General features: G+C 35.8%; 1 protein-coding gene across 4 annotated transcripts in view; it reads right to left on the bottom strand.

The window, feature by feature from the left end:
- Positions 1-20,789, bottom strand: part of LOC127068912 (frizzled-2-like) — a 132,732-nt gene extending 111,943 nt beyond the window's left edge. For 2 of the 4 annotated variants that reach the window (XM_051005307.1, XM_051005315.1), the window contains exon 1: positions 7,856-8,571. The gene's annotated coding sequence lies outside the window, so the exon portion shown is untranslated. Of the gene's footprint in view, positions 1-7,855; positions 8,572-20,770 lie in introns of those variants that run through there. The other 2 variants (XM_051005309.1, XM_051005310.1) reach the window with 2 other exon arrangements.
- Between the last annotated feature and the right edge of the window lie 478 nt (positions 20,790-21,267).

Genomic DNA, 21,267 nt, shown 5'->3' with positions numbered 1-21,267 from the left:
TAGATTCGAGTTTGAACAAGCACGTATACGTGCACGTACAAATACACACATACACACACGTGCGTACTTAGTAGTTCTTTCATTCTTATTTACACACACACACACACACACACATACGTGTGTACGTATATACCTACAAAAGTATATCAAACTTGGGTGTTTCACGATTTCATAGTATAAAACGGAAAGCGAGAGAATATATAGATGGGTATACACACACACACACACACACACATATATATATATAAGGTAGTCTTACTTAGAGCTTAAACGCACACGTACGAATAGCAATCCCCATTCCAATTCCTCCCTATTTTCATCATCCCTCTTATACGAGTACAGGAAATATCTTTGAAATGTTCAAAAGCAGGAAGAAAGAGAAAGAGAGAGAAAGAAAGAGAATATAAGCTTTAGGGTTTAAACGTACACGTACGAATCGTCATCCCCTGTCCGATTTCTTACTTTTTTATTTTCTTTTCTCTTTCTTTCTTTCTTTCTTATTCTTTTTCACACCTCGTACAAAATACAAAAAGAAAAGAAAAAAATCTTTGCAAATGCTGATCAAAATGGAAAGGTGGTCTCGAGATTTAAACGCACAATTGCGAGTCTCCGATCACTCCTCCCTTTCTCTTTCTTCTGTTTCAACCCTTTTCGTCAACCAACACCATCAGCAATAGCTACAATAACAACAACAACAACAACAACAACAACGACGACGACGACGACGACGACGACGACGACAATGACGTCGACAACAGAAACAGCAGCAGCAGCAACAACAGAAACAGCAGCCGATGGTGTTGTGCCGGTTTGCTTCCGTCCTCTGCGTTTTCTCTTCTCCTGCGTTTCTCCGGCGTACTGTATTATTGATTTCCGCCCTTTGTGTCGCGTGATCAAGAAAATTGCCGTCGCGCTGTCGAGGAGGCGCGCGCCTCACAACGAGAACGACGACCAAGGATGAAGAAGACGAGGGGGATGATTGTGTTGGTGGTAGTAGTAATAGTATTTGTGACTACGTTCGTGATACGATGTTCTTCCTACGTTACCGATCGTGTTAGTAGTTGTGTGACTGTAGATAGGGTAGGAGTAGTCATGATGGTGGTGGTGGTGGTGGTAGTAGTGATGGTAGTAGTAGTAGTGGTGCTGCTGCTGCTACTGCTGCTGGTGGATGAGGGTGCGGCGCAAAGGGTGGAGGACGACGCCACGATTACCCCACGAAGGGTAATGCACCACCTCCCTCGACAACGACGACGATACGGTAACACGACGTTACTACCCTCCACCATCATCCTCCCTCCTTCTTTTCCTCCTCCTTCTCTTCCTTCTCTTTCTACTTCTCCTCTTTCTTTTTTTTCTCTCCCTCAACCCCCCTTCTCATACTCCTCATCTTTCTCATCCTCGTGTCGTTGTCCTTGTCCCGATGTCCCGTGTTCATTTGCAAAACCGTTTTACGTAACGATCGAGAAATCATTATCTTACGAGTACGCTGGCTTCTTTCCTATCTTTTCTTTTCTCCGATTTTCCTTTTTATCTTCTTCTTCTTCTTCTTCTTTTTTCTTGTTTTGTTTTGTCGTTTTTGTTTTTAATTATTAATACAGACCTTGCACACTCGGTATCGTTTTATTTTTTTCATTTCTCTTATTAGACTTTCGGTGGTTCTTTTTTTTTTTTTTTATTTTCAAAGAACGTAATCGAAGAAAATTTTGTCAATATTGATGGATTATATTTCGAGGGTGAGTTTTTTTTTCTCCTTCTTTTCCTTTCTTTTTTTTTCGTTTTCAAATTCTTCTTTTTTCATTTCGCGCAAATACATGACACCTTTCTTTTTTCCTTTTAGCCCTCCATATTTTTTTTTCCCTTTTCCCAACCCTCCCTCTCCCTTATACGTTCAGGAAGAAAGAAAACAAAGAGAAAAAAATGAAAAGAGAAGAGAAGAAGAGAGAGAGAGAGAGAGAGAGAGAGAGAGAGAAAAAATTATAATCTTCGATACAACGTAGCGAGCACAAGAGAGCACACGCTTTAAGAAGATAGAATTCTATTATGTCACGGAAAGCGACTCATCTTTTTCTCATTCTCGTTTCGGTTACGTGCCAGGCGTTTACGTAATAATCGATAAGTGAGCCTCCACTCTCGAGCTACGATCCCAAAGCTTTTCTACGTGATCTTTTCTTAAGGAAAAGGAATAAATCTAATTCCCTCTCGTGAAAGCAACCGTAAGATCGAATTAGACGATCTTATATAACGGGTAACATCATCGAGATAAGTGAACTCCTAGAGCGAATAAGGCATTACGTTGAATGGATTTATTCGAGAAGCAAACCGTTCGAGTGAATAAAGCCGAATAGTATTATTGGATTGAAATATTTGAAATATACCTAGGGCAAAAGAAAGATAAAGAGAGAGAGAGAGAGAGAGAGAGAGAGAGAGAGAGAATCGCATCGACAAAACTCTATTATCTATTATTTCATATCTATCGAATATCTCATGTATTCACCTTTCCATAAGCTTCCATAAGCTTCGAAGCATTATACGGAAATATTCAAACTCTCTCTCTCTCTCTCTCTTTCCCTCTGATTCTCTCTCATAAACATATTATATATAATATATATATATATTTCACGTATGTACGATCGTTTCCATTAATAAATTGCCACTTCCCATGATGAATAATAACATTGAAAATTATATTGAATTCATCAGTAATCTCTGACGAAAATGAAGTGGAACGTAACGAACAATTTTATGTTAAAATTAACCAAAAATTTGATTATCCAGGTATTGTCGGTGACGATAAACGACGATTGTTACGTACGAATTATCGTAATGAATATATACGAAGGGATTATGGAATGAAGATAATCGATGAGAAGAAGAACCAGACGAGATATAAAAAGATGTAAAAGGAAAGAGATAGATTAAAGAAGAGCAGAGAGTTTAGGGAGAAGGAAGAAAAAAGAAAGAAAGAAAAAAACGAACACAGAGAAACAGAAAGAGATAGAACAGAGGTAGATAGAGATAGATAGAGATAAAGATACAGAGAGAGAGAGAGAGAGAGAGAGAGAGAGAAGATCTTCGTCCCATAGGATCTGTCGAGCATTGTCGTAGGGCATTGGTTGCTTCGTCGGACGTCGTTCGAGGGCGCCACCGTTTTCCCTCTTTCACCCACCCCGACTTCCACCCCTCCCTTCCCCACCCAACTCCACCTCACTCTTCATCCACGATCCAACGAAAGCATCCCCTTTACGCCTCCGTTGGTTGGTAGTGTCCATCTCTCTTCGTTCGGAGGGAAGAGAGCTAGCTAGCTACCTTTTCAGAGGGGCAGCAGCAGCAGCAGCAGCCTTGGAAAGGGAGGGCTTAGCTCCGGGACTGTCACTCGGTGATGGATGATTCTACCCCAACGCGATCAATTCGCCTACCCCGAGAGTGTACATGCCTCGAGCTAGAACTCACCCTTCGGCCTATGCTTACGGCGGGATATATAAGAGAGAGTGAGAAAGAAAAAGAAAGATAGGTGTGTGTGTATGTGTATATATTTTGTATATATATATTTTGTACGTATGTATATATATTTTATGTATATACACACAATATACAATATATATATATATATTTGTGTGTGTATATAGGTATAAGTATATATAGAGAAAAGGAAAGCTTTCTTTCTGATTCACTGGAAGACGATATTCCTCAGCGATATCTCGTTCCTAACGAGAAATTGAAAGAAATGGAGAAAGATTAAAGAGAGAAAAAGAAAAAGAAAAAGAAAAAAAAGGGAAAATCTTAGAACGAGCTATTTAATTCGACTCGAGGATTAAATTGTCCTCTTGAAATCAGAATCTTCCATGGTGTTAACGTTTATAATTTCGATCTATAAAATATTATCAGGGTTTGTTCTTTTTTAATCTCATTAGAGATCGTTTTGTTATGATAATAGAATATTTCTGAAGAATAATATTCGCATTTTATCGCGGACGTGTTGGATTTAAAAAGAACACTGTTAATGAGTGTGTATATACACCTATATATATATATATATATATGACTATCTGATTTAAACATATATTATATATAATCAGCTGATTTCTATTGTTATAGTTGGTCACGCATCGAGAACAGGTTCATTCAAAAAAGTTAACGAGATTTATCAATAGGCCTTTTAAATTATACACATTCAAATTATACTTATATTCTTATACATATATATTTTTCTTTAAAAAATATATGTATAATGTAATTATATCTATATATCTGTTTTTTTGAAAGCTTCTTTCATCTCTCTTTTTCTCTCTCTTTTAGTTATTTTACTCGGTACCATCGAGTTACTTATAAAAGTTTCTTCGAAAAAGTTAGCTCTATCCAAAGTCCCTTAATCGGCGATATTGCGTTTGCATAAATCGAACGAGCCCATAGAAGCGTAACAGTTTTCTCTGATAATTTATTTCCATTCCATGCTTCAATGGTAGGAAATTGTGAATAGAGTTAGAAAACGTCATTGGGAGTTTTATAAATAACTCACGTTGGGAATTGAGTTCTTTTTCTCTTTCTCCTATCTTTCTGTTTTCTTTATTCTTGTTTTCTCTCTCTCTCTTTCTTTTTCTCTCTCGTTTCTCTTCATTCTTTCCTTCTCTTTTCTTGCATTCGCATCGAGCAGGTATAAGTACTTAACCGTCAAACTTTTAAAGTTGCCATTCGAAAACAAAAAACGTGCACACACACACAAACGCAAACATATATCGGAGAATCGGGTTAAACGCATTTCAAGATATATTTTTCTATAGAATTTACTTTGCGATGTCTCTTTCAAATCGAGTATGTCTTTAAATCCCAAGTTCCAAGTGTAATAAAAACATTATATATCTCGGGGAAATCTGAATTTCGTCTGATATTCGTCGAGCAGACTCCAGAGACACACAGAAAAGAGAGAGAGAGAAAAAGAGAGAAAGAGAGAAAGAGAATTATACGTATTTAATGAGAAAAAGGAAAACCAACAACAAACAAAAAGAAAAAGAAAGAAATGAGATTAGCGATCGATCGACGTAGACAAAATGTAATCATAAGGGTAATAAGCTTCTAACGAATACGCAATTACTTATTCAAGCTTGTTATCTCTTCTAATGCGAGTGAAAACGACTCGCAGGTAGTCGTCATCACCCACCCCCGTTTTATATCCTCTCTTGCTTCTCGAAGGAAGAGGAAATACGTGACTCCAATGGTAATATTCGTTCTTCGAGATAGGATCGACGAAATTTATCAACGTTGAGAATTAAGAGACTCGATCTGTCTTCCACCCACTCGAACGATCCTCCATCATCTCTCTCTCTCTCTGTATCAATTTATCTATCTCTATCTCTCTCATGACATCCCTCAGTTGTACATCAACCCCATACTCATCCTCCGGCCATTGCCGATCGTACATACTCCACAACGCCATCTAATTTGCATAGTAAATTTTAATCAACCTAACCTCAAGCCTTAATACGTACATATGTAGATAGATTACATATATGTAAACGAAAATAGAGAGAGAGAGAGAGAGAGAGAGAGAGAGAGAGAGAGAGAGAGAGAGAGTGTATATATTACATGTATACATTATATATACATATATGTATATATACGTAAATATATATATACATACATATATATATGTATGTATACATATATATATATATGGATATATATATATATATATAAATCGTAGTAGCAGGGTGCTTCACCACCAGCACTAACACCACCCAACTCGTAATTACTTTCCTCTGCCGGTGCACGTTAATTCAAATTGCTTTCGAATTACCTAACGCCGTGTTGAGAGAGAAAGAGAAAGAGAATAAGAGAGAGAGAGAGAGAGAGAGAGAGAGAGAGAGAGAGAGAGAAGAGAGGAGAGGAGAGGAGAGAGAAAGAGGATGGAACAAGTGAGAGAGGGCTCTTTTCGAGACGCGCCGCGTAACAAGCTCGAGAATTACTCGCTTGGCTCTCCTCGACGCTCTCTGTGTGTACTCGGTTGCATTGCTTCAGGCTGCTCTTGCTCAGCTGGATTGCGTTCGTGGCCCGTACTTGCTAGACACGAGAAAGAGAGAGAGAGAGAAAAAACGAGATAGAACGACAGAGAAAAAAAAAAGAGAAAAAGAGAGAGAGAAAGAGAGAAAAAATTTTGCATGAACTAGGAGATGGCCAAAGAACTGAAACCGTCGAGATCCTTTGGATTATCGTACCCGACAAAAGATAACGGCGCTTATCGTGGCTCCCGGCACGAGGGAGAAAAAGGTTGCCTCTGAAAACTCACAGCCGTATTGTCGACAATTCCTGTCCCTTCTAGCAACACCACCGCCACTGCCACTGCCACCACTACCATTACCATCACCACCACCACCATCACCGTCACTACCACCACTACCAAACATCACCATCACTACTACTAACATCACCGGTTAAATCGCGAGCAATAGCCTCGTGTGGTACAATAGCGAGCACTATTCTACCCTTTCCTAACACTTTCTATCTCTTTCTATATTTCTCCCTTTCTCGTTTTATCTCTACCTACGTCAATTTACTTCTCTGAAAGCTTATGTCGATCGTATCATGAAATGAAAAGAGATAGGCCATGTTGATCGTAATCTAGTCTTTACGATTATTCTCATCCCTAACAAAATCCCTTCGTTCGTTGTTACGTATTATAGATAGTGTTGATAAGAGGATTTCTTAAAGAACTTCTAAAAGAGGAAAAGAGAGAGAGAGAGAGAGAAAGAGAGATTTCTGTATATGCGTTAATAAGATAAAGTTTCAGATAGAATGTTTCAGAAATGATAAAAATTTATTACGAGATTATGATGTGAAATTTGTAAAATATTGTTTACTCTGTAGAAAGAGAAAGAAAGTTTTATATACATCTGTTAATGGAACAAAATTGATAGAATAGACATTTCGTAAGAATGTTTCAATAGTAATTAAAATTCCTTAAATAGTTCTGATTGCTCAAAGCTTTAAGAATAATCGTTCATATTTTGTAACATTCTTCGTTACACGGAATATTGCAAAAGATTGTTTATTCTCTAGATAAAATATTAGGATCATTAGGAACCCTAGTTTGTCGTCCCTCCAAGTACGACCCGATCGAGGGGTGAACTGCCTCTCCGACCATCGTGTCTATGTTCCTTATCGATTCTCGATTACTACGAAATTGTCGGAGTAACGTACTCGAGTACGAATCGAAACGAATAAAATCGTCTCGAATACATCGAATTCGTCGTTTTCGAATAATTTGAAAAACGATTTTGAAGAAAAACAGAGAGAAAGAGAAAGGAGAAAGAAAGAGAGAGAAAAAAAAAGAGATCCTTCGTTTCAAACATAGTCTCTCACAACACAATCTCCTTCTCAACGTCGTCTTTACTAATTGGTGGATAAGAATCGCGAGAAACTAAGAAGAGGGAAAAACGTTTGTCAAAGGAGGGAAAGCTCTTACGAGTCGCCTTGAGCAATGGAAATATAACCCGAAGAAAAGTCGAGAAGTAGAAGTAGAAGTAGAAGTAGAAGTAGAAGAAGGAGAAAAGGAGAAGGAAGAGGAGGAGGAGGAGGAAGAAGAAAAAGAAAAAGAAAAAGAGAAAGAAAGAGGAGTATGAGTTCCGGAAGCCGGAAGAAAAGGAGTGTGCCTTTGATCTTTCACAAGGTACTCCCTTTTTCTTTTTCCTTTATTCTTTTCTTACCGAGGAACTTGGTTCGAAAGCACGTGTATATGCACATATGCATATACGAATGCATATACGTATATATATATATACGTATATATATGTATGTATGTATGTATGTATATATATATATGTGTCTCGATCAAAAGAAAAACGGAGATCGTGATAACACTTACTTAGAAGAAGACGAAAAAGAAGAAGAAGAAGAAGAGGAGGAAGAAGATCACACAGAAGTACACACAGTTCTTCGTCACTGTTTTCCAACTTTGATGATGATGATAATGATGATGGTGGTGGTGATAATGGTGATGATGAGAAGATGATAAAGATACCGCTGTTGCTGTTACTATTGGGTGTTGCTGTTGATTCCTTTCTTCTCACACACAAGTTCGCAGTGGAAACTATATAAACTCGTATCCCCAGCGGCGCGTGTTTCGGTCACTCGCGCTTATATGTAAATGAAACGTAAAGTAGGAGAGAAAAAGCCGACGAGAAGAAGAACAAGGGATAGATAATAATATGAATAATAAATAAGGAGAAAAGAATTAGATGAAATTAGTTCTACTTGACAAACGATAGCAGAGCAGTCGGGGAAGGGGGGAGGTGGGCGAGGAATTAGTTATAAGAGAGAAAGAGAGAGAGAGAGAGAGAAAAAAGAGAGAGAGAGAGGGATGATATCGGTTAATCTCAAAACAATAATAACAATAACAATAATAATAATTAACGAAACAAAAGAAAAGGAAAATAGAGACCGAGAAAAAGAAGATAAATTATTTTGTACCGGGCACCTTGGCACTTAGTGGTCGCTCGTATATATATCGTCTTGGTTAACCTTGAAAAGGCAGCCCGGTAGCGACGATACGCGAGGCTGTTTTGGGTGGCGTGCTGGTGCTCTGTTGAGAGCGTGACTACGAAGGCGCCGTCTTATGGCGTTCGTGAGAACCAAGAGAAATCGATAGACCGCCGGCGCTCTGGCACATGCGTGTAATCTCCTCCCTCCTTTTTCTCTCTCTTTCTTTCTCTCTCTCTCTCTCTCTCTGTCTCTCTTTTCTCCCTATTTCTTTCTATCTTATTCTCCTTTTCCCTTACTCATAGTGCGCGGCAGACCACGAGTCAGAGCTCCACCGAGTAGTGTAGGTGGACGAGGTGGAGGAAGAAAGAGAAGAAGAGGAGAAAGAAGAAGAAGAAGAAGAAGAAGAAGAGAAGAAGAAGAAGAAGAAGAAGGGTTCTAGACGACGCTCCCCAAAGTAATGGGAATTTCTTTTCCGTTTGCACCCTCTTCCACCTCCTCCATCCTCCAACATCATCCTCGTCCATCGAACCCCGCGTCTCGTTTTCCACCCTTCTTCACTTCTTTTGCTTCTCCTTCGTTTCTCGCAACGTGTTCCTTTATTCTTTCTTTTCTTCTATCCTTCTTTTTCTTCTTCTTCTTCTTCTTTTTGTTCTTTTTCTTTTTTCTCTTGCTCTCCTCCTATTCCTTCGACGCTCAGCTGCTCTTGGAAACACCCTTGCAACGTACTCACTCGACATGGCTTTCTTTGGCAGCGTGTTGCTACTGAACCCGGAATGGCTTGTAAGACCAATAAGAAAAAGATGGGGAATGTATATCGATGAGAGATAGCTAGACAGATAGATAGGAAAAGATAGAAAGAAAGGGAGAAAGAGAGAAAGAGAGATTGGTCAATACAGAGGAGAGATTCCTCATACGTGGAAAAACCTAAAGTTTACCTTTCATCTTATTCCCCGAAAAAATTCTCACCACGGTCGGCTTATCCTCGGAAATGCCAAAAATTGCCATTCGCGGGGGTAACTACCCTTTCGGAAACCCTTCGTCTTCACACGTGTTTTCCTGCGAACGTGAGGAGTCCATCGATTGCTCTTTTTTCAAGAGAGAGAGAGAGAGAGAAAGAGCAAATAAAAACTTTGCGATTTTGACGATTTTAAAGAAAAAAAAAAAAGAGAGAGAGATAGTATCAAATTGTAGAATGAAATTATTTCAACGTTCTTCGTAGAAGCATGTCTATTAAATATCGATGATTAGTTTTAATAAAAAAATATAAATCGATGCCATTCGATAACTCCTATCCTAAAATTTGTTTCATTTCGATGAGAATAACAGAGGCTAGACGGGATTTAAACGTAAGACAAACACGAATAAACCTGGCTGGATAAAGTCCAAGAAATTTATCGTTTGGAAGTAGTGCTGTTGGTGCTGGTACTGGTCCTGGTGCTGATATCGATACTGAATGCTGATATGCTGGTGGTGGTGCTGGTGATGCTTCCTCGCTACAGGCAATCATTGCTAAGATAGCGTTGTAAATTCAACTCGATTTAAATTCAATCGCATTTATAGGGATATATGTTAGCTAATAAATTTTTCACTAAAACCAGAGAAAATCCATGGTTTAGGAATATTTTTGGATAACGTAGGATATCTAAATGTATGTAGGTATATATATATGTATGTATCTACGTTAGAGAGTAGAGTAGATATGTATCTAAGTATGTGTGTAAGTATGTGCGTTAACTGCTCGTGAAAGCATCGATCGATACGCCTCGACGACGCGTACGAGAATGGAAAAGTCAAGAGACGAGAGTTCTCCTTCGAAGATCGTAGCTTCGTTCGTTCGTACAGAAAAACAGACAGACAGACAGACAAAGAGAAAAAGAGAGAGAGAGAACGTGTCATTTCGAAGTAAGATTTTATCTTTAGATATTACTCGAACTGTGCTTCGAAGTTCGCTCGCCGATCAATAAGTTTTTAAAATAGAAACTTCCTCGAAGATCAATGACTCTTCAAGAGGATATTTCTTAAAGAATTATTTCATCAAAATTACATATACAATATAACGGGTGAGCTGGTACTTTTTTCTTCTTTCTCTCTTGTTGTTTTTTTTTTATATTAATGACATCTAATTGTTCTCGATAACAAAGATGGTTCTATTTTTTGATAAAAGAAAATTCGAGATTAAAACTGTTTCATTTTGCCCGGCTCATAACATAACAAAATTTTTTATTTTTAATTCGATGGAGATATGTACGTGATCGTGATTGTAATTGTGACTGTGATTGTGATTGTGATTGCGTCTTGTCTATAGAATTCTGTACGATTCCATTCGATTTTATTCGATCCTGTCATGTGTATCGAAAAATCAGTACGATATATATTTTCAATATTTATTGAAATAATATTTTTCTAACAAATAAATATTTGTTCTCTCTTATATTTTCTATTTGCTCTAAATTTTTTCGTTTGTACAAGATATGTTTAATATCGCGCGGGATGGAGATTGGATTAAAAAAAAAAAAAGAAAGAAAGAAAAAAGAAAAAAAAGTCAAAAAAAGTCGTTCGTTTCTTTTATTTTTTTTTTCGTTTAAAATGCCATTACAAAAATTATGAAGATTTCTATTTGAAATAAAAATAAGTGATAATACTGTTACGTTTTCCCCCCAAAAGAATCAAACAATTTCTGGAAAGAAACTTCGATTTACAAAAATGCGTTATTGTACTCGAGGTATTTGGGTGTAACAAAAGAAAATAAATAAAAAAGAAAAGAAAAGAAAAGAGAAAAACTCACCCTGCATATGTGTATGTACTTATATACGGTAAAAAAGTAAACGTTCTGCCGGACGAGATCGAATCGACATTTATCGCGTGATAGCGATCGAAATAAACTTCTTGTGCGTTGAGTCGAGATAAAAATCGAATATACAAAAAAATTTACACGAAGTTCTTCAGCCGAATAATTTTCTGATGGACGGAAGGACCAAAGGCAACTAGTACGTATTCGTTCACAAGATATTTCGAATTTTGCATGAGGAAGAGAAATATATAAAAAAAAAGAAAAAATAAAAAGAAAGAAAGAAAGAAAGAAGAAAAAGAAAATAAAAACAAGAAATGACAAGGTGCTCTCTCTCTCTTTCTCTTTTTCTCTCTTTTTTCTCAGTGAACGATTGGAACATTGCCAAAGCTGCGTCTTCGAATGGAGTATCTGCTGATTCTTGCCAGAAAGAGATTTTGCATCGTGCTTTTAAAGCTCCGGAAGCGTAATGGCGCGGAATCGGCTAGCGTCGCTGCTGTAAAATCTTCTTCTTTTCTGGTCCTGCCAGTGTAAGGTTAAAGTCTCTGAGAGTACTTCTCGAGCAAAGATCATAGTAAAAATAGTCCAAAAAAAAAGAAAAGAAAAAAGAAAGGAAGTAATTTCTCCTATTCTCAGAAAAACGCGTCCTTCAACCATAGAACGCGTCTCCACCATAACAAAATGATTGATCAACTTGTATGTAATTTGATCAAGTTATAGATATTATATATAAATCATAAATATTATGAATGAAAATATTACGAAATAGATACTATATATGAAAATATTTATATGTAGTATTTACAGATACTATATATAAATATTTTCATAAATATAAATAATTATGCATTAAGAATTATGATTAGGATTGATCGATGATAATATACCGAGTACATTATATTACCTATCTATCTATTATAATTCATTATAAATATCAAGAAATTTCTTTGAAATATTCGAATAATAATTTAATGATCAAAAACAATTATTTATATATATATATATATATATATATATATATATATATCGATCCAATAAAAAATGAATAATACATCCTCGAGTAAAATTCTTTAACGATATCGCTAAATCTAGAAACATTTAACAAGATCACTCGTTACTCTAGAACCTTTCTAAGAGACTTTCTTAACTCGTGAGAAAAAGCAAAAAAAAAAAAAAGAAGAAAAAACGAAAGAAAAAATAAAAAAAAAGGAAAAAAAAAACACAAAGAAAAAGAAAAGAAAAACAGCTCGTCTTAGTTCGTTAATTCTGAAAACGTATCGAAACGAAGACCTTCCGTGCTTTAAAATGTACGTACTTTACGAGTATTCCTAGCAAATTCGAGGCACGGAATTGTCGTTGCCCGGCGCTCGAGTGTATAAAACGAGAGTAAAGGAGTAAGAGAGAGATGAAGATAGATAGATAGATAGCTAGATGGATAGAGAAAGAGAGAGAGAAAGAGAGAGAGAGAATGAAAGAGAGAAGGAGGGAGGATACGGAGGGTAGAGCAAGATAGAAAGAGGGAGTGAAAGAGAGAGAGAGAGAGAGAGAGAGAGAAAGAGAGAGTGAGGGATTTAGAAGCAGGGTGCAGGTTTCATGGTGTCATGGCAACACCCGTCGCGATAGAAAACGCCTTTGGCTCCCTTTGCCATTGCCAACGCGCGCTACATCCAAGAGAAAGAGAGAGAGAAAGATATATATATATATATAGAAAGAGAGAAAGAGGAGAGAGAGTGTACGTGGCTCTCGTACTTCGTGAGAGAGAAGTCCGATCGAGGTTAACGGCGGCTCCTTCAAAAGAAGAGAATCGGCCGTTCGATCGACTTTTCTATATACCCCTCTTCCCTCCTTCGACTAACCTCCCCCTTCTTTCACCCTTTTACATTCTTTTACCATCCCTCTTTCCACTCGCTACTTGGCCGTCTTATCTAAAACTCGTTAAAATCATAGAGAAGAATGAAACATAATAATGATCGTATTTTTTTCCCCCCCAAAAGAGTAATACCTGGCATTGATCCTCTTTCTTTCTTTCTTTCTTTCTTTTTTCTTTTTTTTTTCTTTCTTTTTTTTCTTTTCAAATGTCGTAATCATCGCAGAGAATAGAAGAAGAAGGGTGAACTCGGAGATATCTACAATATCGTATAATATATACGAAATTTATTCTAACACATCGTCCTATTAAATGTCTACTATAATTGAAGAGAATATCTATCTAGCTGGGTCCCTACCTACCTACCTGTTACCTGATTCTGCTTTAACAAATTGAACGGATTATTACACAAAGAAGAAGTTGAAAGTTGGCACGAGCTCGCGTACTTCGTTATCCTAACGAGATCCTACTATATAGTATGTATTATACGTCATAAGAGTAAATACTTACTTCGTTACTTATGTACGTATCAATGTGTACCCTTTGAATTAGAAAAGTATTAAAAGTTTAGGAGGAGTAAAGTCTTGCGAGTTTCACTTGACTTTCATAGAATTTATATCAATGGAAAGAAATATTTTACTTTTTGTACGATAAGCGGAGAATACTATAGAGAATGGAAAATCTGATGGAATTAAAAGGAATATGTTGGTAGCTAGGTAGCTAGGTAGCTAGGTAGGTAGGTAGGTAGGTAGGGTAAGTAGGTAGGATGATGTATACACGAAACATGCAAAAACCGAACATTTATAATTCATCTGAGGGGGAAGAAAAGAAAAAAGAAAAAAATAGGGAAAGCATTGGAGGAAATTAGGTGTGTGTATATAACGAAATATACTTGGATAGGAGGATTTAACGTCGGGAGATACGACATCATAGACGTGTCTGCGTCTCTTCCCTTTTCTATGTGTATACACGGGAAAACACCACTTTACGCCACTTGGAGTAATCCTTGGTAATAACGACGTCGTCGCGACTTTGAATGGACGATTTCTCTCTCTCTCTCTCTCTCTCTTTCTTTCTCTTTCTCTGTCTCTCTCACTCATTCTCTCTTTTTCTCGACGAATCATAAAACTGTAAGACCACCAGGAACACCACTCCATCTTCGTTACTAGACGGATTTACACCGTACACCGAGTCGACTTATTATTTTGTCATCATTTAATGTGATATATCCCAGTTCGTATTTTATTCTTCAAACCTTTTCGCGAACGTGTAAAATGCAATTCATCTTTTACTTCAATAATGATAATAATATTAATGATAATAATAATAGTAATAATTAAAACGAAAAAAGAAGAAATACAGAAAGAATGTTAAATTAGTCTAAGGTCTCTGTCGAGACAGAACTTTCTTCTTTCTCTCTTTCCTTTCCTTTTTCAATTTTAAAGATCAACAAAGTATTTTTTTATTTCCCTTTTTTTTTTTTTTTCAATAAGAACTAAAATTAGTAATTACAATGATACGTGTTTTTAATTGGCAAGTAGAACGAATCGATTCACTTCAGTATTCGATTAATACGAAATGAGATACGATGACGAGTTATTATTAGCGATCAACGAGAAGAGGATGACGATAGTAACGAACGCAAATTGTCATCGTGCGTGTTGGCGAGAATGCAATTTTCCTCGATGAAATATTCAAAGGAATTTCTCGTGCGTAGTGCATGACTTCAAATTGAAATTAACTCTTTTTGTTTGTCTCTCTCTCTCTCTCTCTATTTTTTTTCTTTTTTTTTTCTTTATCTTTTACGATTTCGAATAGAAAATTTCGTTTTCGTACAGATATGCACGACGGGTGTCGGTGTGTTTTTTCTTTCCTGTTTTTTCTTTTCCTTTATCTTTTATTTTTCTTCTTTTTTTCGTATTTTTTTTTTTCTTTTACGAGACATAAAGGAGAACGTAAACTTTGCTAAGGAATAATAAAATTTCACGATTCCTCTCGTCGTACTTTACTCTCAACCAAACAATAACGTAGTCGCCGTCTCGTCGACCCGTACAAGTCTACTATCCGTCTTATCTTTTGGATATAGTATAAAAACGTCTCGCGTGCTAGCACTTTCCTTGCTACATCCATCTTTCGTTCGGTAATCTCATGTTTTCGAAAAAGAAAAAAAAAAGAGAGAGAGAGAAAGAAGAAGGGAAAGAAAGATAAAAGGAAAAAATTGGACGAGTTCCGAATAACAAAAACAAACGTGCGGATAACGTACGTTCGTTTAATTGGTTAAAAAAATAAATAAAAAAATAAATAAAAAACAAGAAAGAGAGAGAGAGAGAGATAGAAATGAGAAGGAAACAAATAAGGCCAAATAAAAAAAGAAACATTGAATAGATCAAATGAATACAATATAAAACATAGAAATATGTAAAACCAAAATGTATGGCGGAAGTGAACGTATAAGAAGAATACATAGAACGAATGAATGAAACATATATCAAAATCGAAATTCATTTGAACGAATTCATCAATTCGTTTCATTCGAAACGAATTCGCTTCAATAAATTTTGATTTTTATAGCCAACCTCCGATCGATATTTTTTCTCTCGTATCGTACATGTATGAATAGGTGTTGTATCGTACATATATACGTATGTATATATGTGTATATGTGGGGATGTGTGTGTGTATAAGAGAGATAGCAGATGAAAGATATTTCGTCTTGCGCCGACACTCCAGCGAAATTTTCAATTTCGAATATATGCAAGAGGGCACGTGAGCGAACGAGGCGACCGAGCGAATGGAGGCGCTCGTGCGCGCGCACGTCGGCTGCGCTTCGAAAATCTGAATTGCAAATCCGAACGCAATTAAAAGTGTATCGGGCAGGCGTTAGCAGAGTGGTGGTCAGAAACGCGTTGTTCGTAGCCTCCTAGCGCGCTCGGCAAAGCTCGAATCAGCAATTAAGGCGAAAACATTATATAACGAATCGATCCGTGGGAATAAAAATAAAAAGGAAAAGCCTAAAAGAAGAAAAAAAAAAGAAGAGAGAAGAAGAGAGCGAAAAAACAAATAAATAAATAAATAAATAAATAAATGAAAATGAAAAAGAAATGTAACATAAAAAAAGTCTACAGTCACGAGCCTCCCCTCCCTGCGTCCCTCCTTCTTTATTTTGAATTAAACGAAAGAGGAGAAAAATGAAAAAAGGGAAAGAAAGAAAAAAACGATAAATATTTAAAAAAAAAGGAAAGAAAATTGGAATAGTAGATGTACGTACGTCGAAAGTGCAACGATGCGCTCGTAAAATGCGCTCGCATTTGTATTTGATTAATTGCATAATATGATTAAATAAAAAAAAAAGAAAAAGAATAAAGATTTGATTCAAAAAAAAGAGGGGGGGGGTAGAGAGAGAGAGAGATCGGAAAATAAAAAAATATTGGTACATGAGCGTAATTTCTTTTCCCCCGAGGATATTTCAAGCGTGAATTACGTGATTCGATGAACGGATGTTACAACGCTAAATTCAACTTGAATTATTTTCCGTACGCAACGGAATGCCTCTTGACATCGTCGCAAACACCATCGCGTACGATTTAATCGGTCGTGTTCAGACGTTGGATCGATTTACATGTATTTCGAGAGTAGTAGACGTTGACAGAACGACAAGTTGCGTGATGTGTATGCTAAATACGAAAGATTGTATATGTAAGTGCGCCTGTATATGTATATACGTATGTATGTGTGTGTGTGTGTGTTGTATATAACTCGTACGTTCCATTCCATATACAGAGTTCTCCGAACGAAATTCATCGCTTTACGGTGTATAAATTCACTCTAATTACGTTCAAAGAATTACATGCAGGCAAAGTCAAACTTTTCGTCGGTCGGTAAAATTCGAAAGAGAGAGAAAGAGAGAGAAGAGTTTTAATCCCATTCGTGCGACTCGATATTTTCGAAACGATGACTATATCTATTAGACAAAGAAATAACTTCTAATAATGTTCTACGAGAGGAAAAAGCATTAGCACGTTAATAACTTAATTCGAGTTTATCGTTGAAAATTTAATGGACTTTCTCTGTCTAGGTATATATCTGTGTGTCTGTTCATAAAGCATAAATAAAATTATATATAATATAATTATATGTATATATATATATATATATATAAGTTTGAGAAGCTTTGAACATTCTATTAAATTGAAAAGCATCGCGTTTCCTTCGTCTCTACTGCTATCAGAATGACGTTCATATTAGTGGAGCTTCTCCCTTTTAGATATCGTCTTATAATATCGTTAAGCCGAGCATGAACTTTCATTAACCTGGAAAATATATTATAAAAGGGGAGAAAAATTATCGATATTAATATATCGAAGATCAAAATGGAAGAATCTATACTAAATATTCTTTCCTCGTATTTATAGAACAAATCAAAGCAGTAGAGAAAAGCAGAGATAGAGAGAAAGAGAGAGAGAGAGAGAGAGAGAGAGAGAGAGAGAGAGAGAGAGAGAGAGAGAGAGCCAATACATTGACCCATTTTTACGATCCACACTCACTTGCTTTTATCTCTTAAACGATTAAAAGGGAACATGGTAAACATAAACCAAGCGTAAATTAGGTAACTTTAGAACATTAGAGACGATAAAGGACTGATCCAGATCATTGAATCGAACGGTTGATCGATCTATCGAAGGCACGATCTTTTCTTAAAGTATTTCCCCTCTTGTAATTAGGCTATCTATTATCGAAGATCACTCATAAAACTATATATATATATATATAGACATAATATATATATATATATATATACATGCGTGCGTGCAAGCGTGTATATGTATATGTGCGTACGTGTATGCTCTCGAACGTGATGGCGTTAACAATCGTGAGTAGCGGCGATAATGACGGCTTGGTTTTCAATGATAGCTTTCGAGACCAGATTTCGTTCGTTAAAAATGTAATTGATGATGATAGTGCAAAGAAAGAAAAAAAAATGTGTACGAGAGAGAAAGAGAGAGAGAGAGAGAGAGAGAGAGAGAGAGAGAGAGAGAGAAATGAGAAGGCGATTAAATTGTTCTCTCTGCTACGAATGTCATTATTATTCTACGATCTTTCTGTTCTTCTTTCTTTTTTTCTTTTTATTTCCCCTTCTCTCCCCTCTGCCAACATCACCACCCCTACTCTTTCTTTCTCGTTCCCGATCTTTCTCATCGATATGGCGTAATAATTTTTTTTCCCAACTAACACGCCACGAAACAACAAGCAAACTGATTTTGCGTTCTCTCTTCCTCCCTCTCTCTCTCTCCCTCCCTCTCTCTCTCTCTCTCCTTCTCTCTCTCTTTCTCAATTATTTCGAAGCGATCGGGAGGCAAATTCATAGCGAGTAGCCAATTAAAATCGATTAAAAGTCTATGAAACCAGGAACGAGGAAGGTTCACGTTCGAATGGCGATTTCTTTTCCTTTCTTTTCTTTTCTTTTCTTTTCTTTTCTTTTCTTTTCTTTCTTTCTTTCTTTCTCTCTTTTTTTCTGTTTCTTTTTTTTTGATTCAATGTTTTCTTCTCTCTTTTTTTTTTCTTTTCTTTTCTTTTTTCTCTTGGTTTCCTTCTTTCTTTCTTTTTTCTTTCTTTTTTCTTCTTTTATTTTTTTCTTTTATTTATTTAACCACGTTACCATGTCTGCTATTTACGCTTGAATAATATTTGAATAATCCACTATATCGAAAAACGAAGTAGGTATTATTATTGATGTAACGTATTTAATCTCTGACCGTAATTAGCTAGTAGAAACCAATATCAAATATATTAATGAAAAACCATTCAACGCTTACACCATTATTCAAATAAAGTAAAATTCAAAATCCGGTAATTAAGTTAATAATTTTAGTTAAGTTTTTCCCCTGTCGAAGGTACGTTGCTAATTAACAGAAGTGAACGATACATATAAATATAAATATACATAAATATATATATATATATATATATATATATATATATATATATGAAATATATCGTTCGTTTCTTTTATCCATAAATCATTTAAACGAGTCACTACGATGACCACGAAAGTGATCTAAGTAAAAGACTTAAAAAAGAAAATTCATTTATTGCTTAATTCATATAAGTGTCATACGAATTACGCAATGAACGAATTGTCACTTCTCTTTTCTTTGTTTATTTAATTTTCTTTTTTATTTAGACCGCTTTCATAATCGCCTACTTGTATGTCAAATTTTATTATTATTATTATTATTATTATTATTATTGTATCTTTTCATTTTACTTCTTTAATAAATAATTCGAAATATTTTTCGCGTGAAATAATACCGCGTGAAATCATCGGACAAATCATAGAGAGAAATCTTGAAAAAATTGTATGCAGAGTTTACGAAGCATACTTTTTTTATCAAGTATATTCGCTCGGGATGAGAGAGAGGAAATGCATTCGAGAAACGACGGAATCGATGCATTTCCCGTATTCGATGGCCCATTCGATATAGGTATATATCGCGAATGATTCTCCGAAAAAACGACAGTGAAGGAGCAAGCATAAAAGGGGTTGAGAGAACGTCGACGATAGGGAATCATTCGAATGGAAAAAAAAATGTGCATGGTCATATCGGTATAGAAGCATAAAGGTATAAGCTACATTGTCGAATGTGCATATATACGTAACACCGCCTTATACGTGCATTTTCGTGTATATATGCACGCACGTGTACGTACGTATGCATGTATACATGCATAAATGCATGGATACATGTATATTATTAGTACGTACGTAGTATCGGCACGTTGAGAGTACCGGTACAACTTCTAATTCCAACATTTTCGTCGTGTTTTTTTCCGTGATACGTTATGCCGGAGGATATAAAATGCATAAATGCAACCTCGTAAGATTGAAATAGAAAACTTGCTAAGCGAACTTTAATACAGTTTTTAAACTTTTTTTTCCAACCCACGAGAAAATAGAAAAGATCGTACGAGATATAATACGGTTATATACCGACTCGAGAATTTATATTAAAAAAAAAAAAAAAAAAAAAAAAAAAAGGAAACGTCTGAGTACCTTCGGGGTGTTTTTCTCTGTTTTTTCTTTTTTGTTTCCATTTCTTTTTTCTCTGCGCTTCTTTTTTTTTACTCCCCCAAATATTACACTTACGACGATAAATATGTCTTCGTGAAAAAATACTAATTATCGTTTTCTGGAATAGTTTTTCTTTTTCTCTTTTTTTTCTTCTGGTCGGGGGAAAAAAAAAAAGAAAAGAAACAAAGTTCCCATCGAAATAACTTAAAAAATAGTACGTCCTGTATATCAAACTCCATAAATCGAAATCATCCAAACTACATAAATCTTGATTACTACAAAAACACGGAAATAATAAGAAAGAATCCAGATTATTTTCTTTGTAGAAACGATTATAGATTTATAGTAGACTAGTAGGGGCCTTGTTAGAAGATTTTATAATCTCGACGAAAAATTTACATCCTTTTTTCCCCCCTTACCCCATACTCCCCTTTTTTCCACTCTCTATCCTTCTCAACGACCCTCAACATTTTCTCATGGCAAATGTTTCTACTTTTTTCCTTATTTCTTTTCGTTACAAACATTTATCTACTCGTCCTCCGAAAACGAATAACTTATTAATGCATTTACTCACGTAGTAAAGGGCAGAGGCGACGATATTTGGACGATGCTCTCGACAGTTTTATATAGAGAAAGCCTTGAAAATAATCCGGCTGGTTGGATCGACATCCTACTGTTTGTTATTCCAACAGTTACTACCAGTGACAGTCTTGTGAATAAAGTGGATACAGAAGTTCTCCTCACGATGCGCCTTTAGACTACAAACAGAATTTAAAATTGTCGTGTTAAATCGGTAATGCCACTGAAATCGTTTTATTTATTCTTCTATCACCATTCTTCTTTTTTTTATTTTTATTTTATTATTATTATTACTATTATTATTATTATTATTATTATTATTATTATTATTATTATTATTATTACATCTTTTTTTTAATAACCCTTCGCTCGCCTAAGTATCCATAGAAAACGGAGTCTATCATTTTTATTGATTTTTTTTTTTTTTTTAATGTTAAAAACGATTAAATTATTTATTATTTCTCGAGATATTTTCTTTTCTTCTTTTTCTTT

This window comes from Vespula vulgaris, chromosome 14 (assembly GCF_905475345.1).
Source record: "Vespula vulgaris chromosome 14, iyVesVulg1.1, whole genome shotgun sequence".
Taxonomy (NCBI): Eukaryota; Metazoa; Arthropoda; class Insecta; order Hymenoptera; family Vespidae; genus Vespula; species Vespula vulgaris.
Note: the sequence above shows the minus strand (reverse complement) of the source record. Positions and strands in the feature narration are given on the sequence as shown.